Source organism: Ranitomeya imitator, chromosome 2, assembly GCF_032444005.1.
Source record: "Ranitomeya imitator isolate aRanImi1 chromosome 2, aRanImi1.pri, whole genome shotgun sequence".
NCBI lineage: Eukaryota > Metazoa > Chordata > Amphibia > Anura > Dendrobatidae > Ranitomeya > Ranitomeya imitator.
In genome coordinates, this window is record NC_091283.1 from 175,382,258 (window position 1) to 175,391,708 (window position 9,451).

At 42.7% G+C, this 9,451-nt stretch overlaps 1 long non-coding RNA gene across 1 annotated transcript; it reads right to left on the reverse strand.

Moving 5' to 3' along the window:
• Nucleotides 1–3,235: 3,235 nt before the first annotated feature.
• On the reverse strand, nucleotides 3,236–9,124 carry LOC138662419 (uncharacterized). Its single transcript, XR_011318027.1, has 2 exons — nucleotides 8,937–9,124; nucleotides 3,236–5,464 (listed from the first exon to the last, which is right to left on the reverse strand). It is a non-coding gene; the product is annotated as an uncharacterized lncRNA (long non-coding RNA).
• Nucleotides 9,125–9,451: the final 327 nt, after the last annotated feature.

Here is a 9,451-nt window from a genome sequence, read left to right on the forward strand (position 1 = left end):
GGGGTAATATGCTGGACACAATGGGGGTAATATGCTGGACACACTGGGGCAGATTGCTGGACAACATGGGGGTAATATGCTGGACACACTGGGGCAGATTGCTGGACACACTGGGGGCAGGACTTGGGGCATGATTGGAGACACGAGGCAGGATTGGATCATGGGGCAGGACGGATACGATGGAGGCTGGTGGGGCAGGATGGGGAGATCATATGGGGCAGGATGGGGAGATCATATGGTGTAGAATGGATAGTCATGAGGGCAGGATACGAGAACATATGGCTGGAGCCAGGAATGAGATAAACGGGGCCAGGGTGGGGAATAGTGTTACCATAGGGGCTAATTAAGGGATATTATTACTGCAGTGATGTGTTTATTTTATTTTTTGAGTATACTGTTTTAAATGGGGGGGCGATACTGTTATTGTGCAGAGTGACACTATATCGCCTTTTTGTCTTCATGTGGTGTAATGTAGAAGTTGTGAAAAATTAAGTAATGTGTTCTGCAAGCGGAGCTCGAGATAACTGTTATTTCCTGCAGAAACGAGTCCTGGCTGGAAGGAATGATGGCTGTCTGTGCTGGATGAAAGATGAAGGACTTCGCCTAGAGACGTCACTGGTGAGTCAGTGTTACCTATACACTGACACTATACACTGTATACTATATACAGAGGTCCTGTGTACAATGTCACCAGTGATCTCTGTATTACCTCTACACAGACACTGCATACTAAGTACAGATCTCCTGTGAATACTGGCACTTATGGTGATAGTATTGTGTTTTGTTTTTTTTTATTACTGATCAGTATTGTAGTATTCAGTCACTATGTGGTGGTAATATGTGGTCTGGAAATGGTGTTGTGGTATTTGTCCCTTGTATGTAGTATTATTCGGTCACTATGTGGTCTGGTCACGGTGTGGTGGTATTAAGTCACAGGTTTGGCATGTGGGGGTGACACCATTAGGCCCAGTTTAAGTTCTACAAAACAGGAAAACCATTTTTGGTAACCTTTGTGTGTATTGAGCCGGGGGAGGGGGGGCGCCAAACTCGGGAACAGCCCCGGGCGGCAAAAGCTCTAGCTACGCCTCTGCCAATACTGAGCCGCTGCTGCCGTATGTGTCCCTATTACTGCCCCTGATACCCCAATACTAAGCCGCTGCTGCTGTATGTGTCCCTATTACTGCACCTGATACCCCAATACTGAGCCGCTGCTGTCGTATGTGACCCTATTACTACACCTGATACCCCAATACTGTGCCACTGCTGCCGTATGTGACCCTATTACTCCACCTGATACCCCAATACTAAGCCGCTGCTGCCGTATGTGTCCCTATTACTCCACCTGATACCCCAATACTGAGCCGCTGCTGCCGCATGTGTCCCTATTACTGCCCGATACCCCAATACTGAGCCGCTGCTGCCGTATGTGACCCTATTACTCCACCTGATACCCCAATACTGAGCAGTTGTTGCCGTATGTGACCCTATTACTGCACCTGATACCCCAATACTGAGCCGATGCTGCCGTATGTGTCCCTATTACTGCCCCTGATACCCCAATACTGAGCCGCTGCTGCCGTATGTGTCCCTATTACTGCACCTGATACCCCAATACTGAGCCGCTGCTGCCGTATGTGTCCCTATTACTACACCTGATACCCCAATACTGAGCCGCTGCTGCCGTATGTGTCCCTATTACTACACCTGATACCCCGATACTGAGCCGCTGCTGCCGTATGTGTCCCTATTACTACACCTGATATCCCAATACTGAGCCGCTGCTGCCGTATGTGTCCCTATTACTGCACCTGCTGTGTGGTTCTCTGTGCCTTCTAAATTCTAAAGCAACTCTCTACAATATAGTAATGCCGGGTGCAAGTACCTTAGAAAACACTGCCCATATTTTGCCCCTAGAAATAAATAATGCAATCTGTGTGCCCCTTTGATGGCCACAGTAACTTGAGTTCCCCTATAACAATAAGTGCCCACTTTACATTTAATAATGTCTCGAGTCTCCCCCTGTACAGCTCCCCTATACACAGCATGATGCTCTCTTATACACAGTATAATGCACCCACGCAGTATACTGACTCCTTAGTAGCCCCCAAACTGTTTGATGGCTCCAACAATGTATAATGACCCCCTCACTGTAATCTCCATACTGTATGATGGCCCCCTAGATAGCCTCCATATACAGTATCATAATGCACCAAATAGTCCACAATATAGTATAATGCACTCCCCATAGGCAGACTGTATAGCATACGGCAGCCCCCATAGGCAGACCCTGTAATAAGGCAGTACCCCCATAGGCAGACCCTGTAATAAGGCAGCACCCCCCATAGTCAGACCCTGTAATGAGGCAGCCCCCATAGTCAGACCCTGTAATAAGGCAGCATCCCCATAGGCAGACCCTGTAATAAGGCAGCACCCCTATAGTCAGATCCTGTAAAAAGGCAGCCCCCATAGTCAGACCCTGTAATAAGGCAGCACCCCCATAGGCAGCCCCTGTAATAAGGCAGTCCCCATAGTCAGACCCTGTATTATAAGGCAACACCCCCATAGTCAGACCCTGTAATGAGGCAGCACCCCTATAGGCAGACCCTGTAATGAGGCAGCCCCCCCAATAAGGCAGCCCCCCATAAGCAGACCCTGTAATAAGGCAGCACCCCTATAGGCAGCCCCCCCAATAAAGCAGCCCCCCCATAGGCAGACCCTGTAATAAGGCAGCCCCCCATAGGCAGACCCTGTAATGAGGCAGCCCCCATAGGCAGACCCTGTAATAAGGCAGCAGCACTCATTAAAAAATAAATACTCACCTCTCTTCATCCTGGTTCCTGCGCTGCTCCCGCTGATCTCCTGACAGCGGGCGCCAGGCAGTGACGTCATCGTGCCCGCTGTCAGTGTCAGCGATGTCAGACGCCGACATTGACAGGAGGATGATGGGAGAAGGAGCGCAGCGCTACTGGTCACAACACCTACAGTTTGTCTATTCTGAGCAAAAGATTTGAGCTACAATTTCACAGTGGATAGCCAGTTTAGGAGACAGGAGAGGAAGAAATGTCTGATAAGTGGAGAAAGAAGCCGATGTCTCTGATAAGACATTGTATACATCAATAGTGCAGGCAATTTTTTGCAAAGTTTCTTGCAGTCCATTTTAATCATTACATAACAAAAAGACTTTCCCTTTTCAAAAAATTCTCAGCTTGCTGCCAGTGAACAGAAATATAGAATATGTAGTAAAAATAAAAGCAGTTTATTGTCACAAATACATATAATACATTAAAAAAATGAACAGGAATGACCAGAAATATGTAATCAACTAAACAGTTAAGTGGAAGAAGCACCCAATTTATCTATTGCGTTCTTCCTGAGTAACGCTGTTCGTTATGGGTCCCGGGCTATGGCGACATAAAAAAAATATATATATTTTTTTGGGGGTGCAAAATAGTAAAATTGGACAGAGCAGAAGTCAATGTCATGTTGTTATTTACTGACCTTTCCAAATTTATACATCGCCTGATTAAAAAAAAAAAAAAAAAAAAAATCTACGTGGACTTGAATCAGGATTTCTTATAAACATTGGGTATTGCTGCTTTTAAGTGCACTTTTAGAAAATTGACCCTAGAGGGCGCTCCAACTACAGGATGAAATAGTAATTTCAAGGTTGTGTGCCCTTAAGATGTGACCACTAGGGGGTACTGGCACAATAAGTCTCTCTCATCTGTTATAGGAACTACAGCACATAAGATGTAGTGTTTTTTTCTTAGGCACCACTTTCACGTGCACATAAGCAAGTGTTAAATTTATATTAAATTATTTTGGGTTAAATGCAGAAAAAGAAAATCAAAGTGCAATTTTATTTTTTTTATTAAAGCTACCTACCGATCACCATAAATAACGTCTTCAAAATATTCTATAGGTTGCTACAATTTCAGAGATACTTAATATGACTGTCATTTATAGTTTTATGTAAAAAAAATATCTGATTTTTCCACTTTTTTTTTCTTTTACTATAATTAACTGGTGTATAGACATGTATCTGTATGTACCAGAAGAATATAAATTTTGATCTTTAGGCAGAAAAAATGCTCTCTCAGTGCAGCCTGTGTCCCATTGTCAGTGTTTCTTTCTTTTGCATTCCAGGTCACAAGATTAAGTCCTGGAATGATCAATTATAAGAAACTGTGAATAATTACAAAGTACAAAGTCTCATGGACCGGGTTCTTTTTTTTCCCTAACCCTGGAGGAAAAGAATCTGCACAGGGAGATGATAGCAGAATCCTGTGTCAGAAACTTCACAGCAATAAAACTCTGAAAAGTTGCACTTAATGTTATTGCTAAGATCATTTCTTAGCCCGATTCCCCTCCCCCATGGGCCCTGAAATTGAGGTTAGGGCTCCATCATTCAGCATACTTGTCTATAGATGTATGATGATACACAGTCAATTGACCATGAACATTACAGGTCCGGTTGCTGAGGTTGTCCAATCAGATAATCTCCGTCTAGGTTCAGTTCTCCACATGTTCTAGAACATCCAGGTTCTCTGGAGAACTCTTCATACACATAGGATATAATCATGTCCACTCATTGTATCTGAGGTAGAGCAATCACATGATGAGCCACACCACGTGAGGCGGTCAGACAAAGTCTGTTGGGTTATAAGTCAACATACAATTCCACTCTCCAAGTAGGGATCACCTACTACATGAATGACTTTCACATGATTTCCATTGGCTTCAAATGTATCTGGGACTTGTTTGGTTTTACACACAAGTTCTAGTAGTTCCTGGGCTATGATAGAAGACTCTGTCCTCATGGGTACCTCTTTTTCTTGAAGTGTTATCTCCGTTAGATAGACATTGTCAGATACAAGGCTTGTAGGTCTCAGTATTGTGCAGTATGGGAAGTGTCCACTTCTCTGAGTTATGACCGACACAGAAAAGACCCCTGACTCTGAGGTTCTCGTGTTACTACTATTCCTCATGTCTCCGAGGGTTTGGACTTTTGTGACCTGTCTAATGACAGAATGACCTTGGCTTTGCCTTGATTTTGATAGAAGAGCAACTACATTTTTGGAGAAGCACACAAGAGTCTGGGTCGCATGCTGATTGGCAACGGCCAACACAGTGATGGTCTCCTCTTGGCTCTTGGCTAATGTCTCTAAAGTCAGCTGGGTAGACCGAGGCTGGATGTAGAGGAGGGGATGGAAAAGAGCCTCATTTCTGGAAAAGTTACCTAATTTTCTGAATGGAACAAAGGCCGTGCCAGTCTGGGACAACAAAGGAAGAACAGAGACAAAAATAAGGAGCAGTGCAGCAGCCAGACTGATGGAAGGAAAGAAATCCGAGTCTTCAGGAGTCAAGGCTCTTGATGGAGAAGGGTTTGGGCATCCATCTTGGTGAACCTTCTCAGATTCTGTATTTGGGATGTGGTGGCGGTTGTGTGCCATCGTGTCTGCATCTGGGGAGACAAAGTGTGAGAAACTAAGCTAATGCTTATAGCGGAGCAGTCTGGAGAAGATGATTGACCCATATTGCTATTTGTACCTATGGCAAGACAATGGGATTGTAAGAGTATTTCAGTGTGTCACACAATGGAACCGTGTAACTTGGGGTGTCAGCAGGAGCCTTGGGGTATAAATTTACATTTGGACACCAGAGATTGGTCATGAGATGGGACATCCTGATTGTTACGCACAAGAAATCTGCCTGGGAGGCTCTTAGTGCCCGCAGTATATCTGTCAACTCAAAGTCTGGGAAGTCTCCCCTTTTTCTGAGAGAATCCATAACTTTCAGGGAGTGTTGGCATTAAGGAAATTACACTTTCTACTCATCCATTTTACAGGATAGTCTGGTGAATGAGGCCACTTTGCGGCACGGACCCATGTGTGCGGTAAGAGTGATCAGTTTGCATCAACATTTGGCTTTTACAGGCTCTTTGCTTTCCAGCACATTCAACTTTGATGTGGTCAGTGGTCACAAATCAGCTGAGAGGAGCTCAGGAAAAACAGATAAAGGAGAAAAGTTACAAATTCTGCTATAATTCAATCTGATTGAGGTCGCTGATAGAGTCTCGCTTGACTCATTTTGCAGCCAGCAAATGGACAATGCAAGGCTGTAGAAGGTACATGGTGCAAAATTGTTAATTAAACCTAATTGCAAAAGTGATTTTTAGCCCCCAATACATTAATTTAAAAAGAAAGAAAACAAAGTGTCCCCAAAGGTGGACTACCCTTTAATTGGGGGGAACTTTGCATCCAGATTTTGCAACTCATCTGAGAATTTCAGTCTGTGATCAGCCGGAACATGAATGGTGACGTCTTATAGCTCCTCCTAGGACTTTTCCCAGCAATTGTAGTGTAGAAATGCAGAACAATGTGCGACGGCGGCTGGAATGATGGACAACTAGTTTGTCTGGTTACGATGTAAGAAATAAGCCTGGAATGTGGCGCAATCGCCTCCGGGAGAAACAAGTTCTCCCAAATTCTGTGACTGCAGATATAAAATGTTGTCACATGCGGGACCAAATCTACAGATTTTGGAGGGTCTCGCTGAGCACCTTGCTGTTAGTAATTGGGGCTGTGGCTGGGTGAAACGAACCATAGACTTTAGTCATCGATCCTGCCTGATACAGTCTTTGCTGGCTTCTGTTTAAGCAGGCACGATGCCATCTTACCAGATTCACGCCAACCCTTGGCCTGCAGGGCTGGATTAGCAGCCAGGGTAACTACTGTACTTACTATCAAGATTAATGAGTTAATAAACCAGAAACGCAATCTCCTAGGCGAAAACTCCTACATATCTGGGGCTGACCAAGGATCCTGAGCGTTTTAAAGGGGATCACCACCTATTTACCAAAATCTGCTAAAGTTGGACTGGCACACATTGTCCATGCCCATAGTGTATTTGCCAACAGTGCCAATTTTACTGAAGGCGGCGAGCCTGCGCGGGTCACATCCATAAGTTAATGGTCTAGTGATGTCCGCTAGAGCCTCTGCGTTTTGGCAAGTATAGATATTACACTTTATATTCATTCATTCTACTAATGTGAACTTATACAACTCTTAAGGGGATTCTGACTCTAGAGGGGTTGTTCCGGTTCGATCCCACAGATAGAACTTAAAGGGGTTATTCTCATCTTCATAACTAGGGTATTGTCGGTTAGGGCTTGTAAATACGAGCAATTCTGCAATGTATTGTGTATTAAAATTTTCAACCGTTCTTGAGATATTATCACTTTTTGTTGTTGTTTACATTTCGTTGTCTTGGAAACAGACCACCGCTTTTAGACAGCAGAACATGCACAGTGCTTATAAGCTCTTCTGTACTGAGCAATGTTCTGAAGCCGGCCAGGATCCAGGATCGCTGGAGTGCACCGCTACCTCTTAAACCCGGCCAGCTTCAGCGCAGTGCTTACAAACTAAAGAACAGCGGTGGTCGGTCTCCTAGGCATCAAGCTGTATACAAAAGAAAATTGTTAATATCTCAAGAATGGCTGCAAATTTTAATAAGCAGCAAATTGAAAAAATGTTCGTTTTTGCAAGCAATTATACAGCAATATCCATCTTGGAAAAAAAATAACCCTTTAAAATGTCCTGGGAGTGCCCACCTGGACATATATTAGGAATTCATGGTTACAAATGCCTACTATAGAAGCTATAGAAGGCGAGCACATGACTGCTATGGGGTAGAAGATAGAAGGGAGCCTGGAACTAAATTGCTTATGTATTGGCTGGCTCTATAATATGATACTAGCTTTATTTCCTGTCTTGATAAATGATACAATGGGAGCTACCACTAGAGGGAACACATTGCGTATATATATATATATATATATATATATATATATATATATATATATATATATATATATACGCAATGTGTTCCCTCTAGTGGTAGCTCCCATTGTATCATTTAGCAGAATTGTATCAAGACAGAATATATATATATATATATATATATATATATATATATATATATATATATATATATATATATATATATATATATATATATATATATATATATATATACATACACACACACACACAGTCCTCATCGAGCTCAATAATGTATCAATCCATATGCAGTGAGCTCCCTCTAGTGGTGGTTTCAAGTAACTAGAATTTTATTATTTGCACATGTCATAGGTATCATACCGAACACAGGGACATATGCGTGACAGATAACTGCTAGATCTTTATCTTGATGGACTGCCTGTGTTTTTTTATACTTCCCCCTGACAGTTGTTAAACTCTCTCTCACTAGCTATAAAACCAACTCAACAGGTTTGTCTAACCCCTCGCTCACATATTCCTCTACCATGACCCATAGTAACCCACAGAAGCCCTGGTAGAATGTAAACTGTTGAAACAACCTCAGTACCGATACTGGTGCCCAATAGAAAAGTCTCCACTCCCCAACTGGATGCACTGGTCTTCAGGATCTCTCTCTGGGTTCACTAAACTGGTTTTATCTTAATCTTTCCAAGAGAAAGCAAATCACCATAATTTATGTAAGATAAGACGACAGATAATAAAAGGCCAAACGAGGAGAACGTAGAACAGTGATGAGAGAATTCACCAGTCAAAAACAAAGACTCGCGGACGCCCTAAAATAGAAAACCCTCTTTAAAAAAAAAAACACTCCAGATCAGACATAAAAAAAATCCCCTAAAATATATATAAAATATAAATTACTGGAACAACTGATATTTATATATGGAGGCCGCTACGAAACAGTGAGTGGTCAGGTTACATCCTGCTTTAACTGAACAGTAAGGACACATTCACATGTTCAGTATTTGGCCAAAACCAGGAGAGGAACAATTAGAGGAAAAGTATAATAGAAACATATGCACCACTTCTGTATTTATCACCCACTCCTGGTTTTGGCTTACAGATACTGATGTAAAATACTGAGCAAATACTGACCGTGTAAACGTGGCCTCAGCCTTTCCCAGGACATCTGGACCTATAAATGTCAGCAGTGTCAGGACTACAACAAGTTTGGGATTGACACCAGCGTCCGCCTTTGCACATTCACATACTTGGGTGTTTTCCTACACCTTGCAATGCTCGTTTGCCCCGAGCATCTTTTTGGCCAGTGTTCACACTATACAGAGGTCTGCGTTAAAAAAGAAAACCTATAAATGTGATGCATGTCTGGTTTGAGGTTTTTTTTTTGTTGCTTTTTTTAACTTTTGGACAAATTTATACCAAATTAAAGAAGATAAAATAAAAAACGAAGCAGCATGTGTAAATTACCATAATCCGGGAAATATTTTTTCTTTTTGGATAAAATATAAAATGACTAACATGTCTTCGTAATACATATTTCTTCGAAGTTTAAAATCGCTCTCCGTTGCACCCCCTAACTATGCCCATTTCTTAAGATTGGATGCAGACCTTACCCAGATGGACCCCAAATCAGACTGCTTAAAATTGCA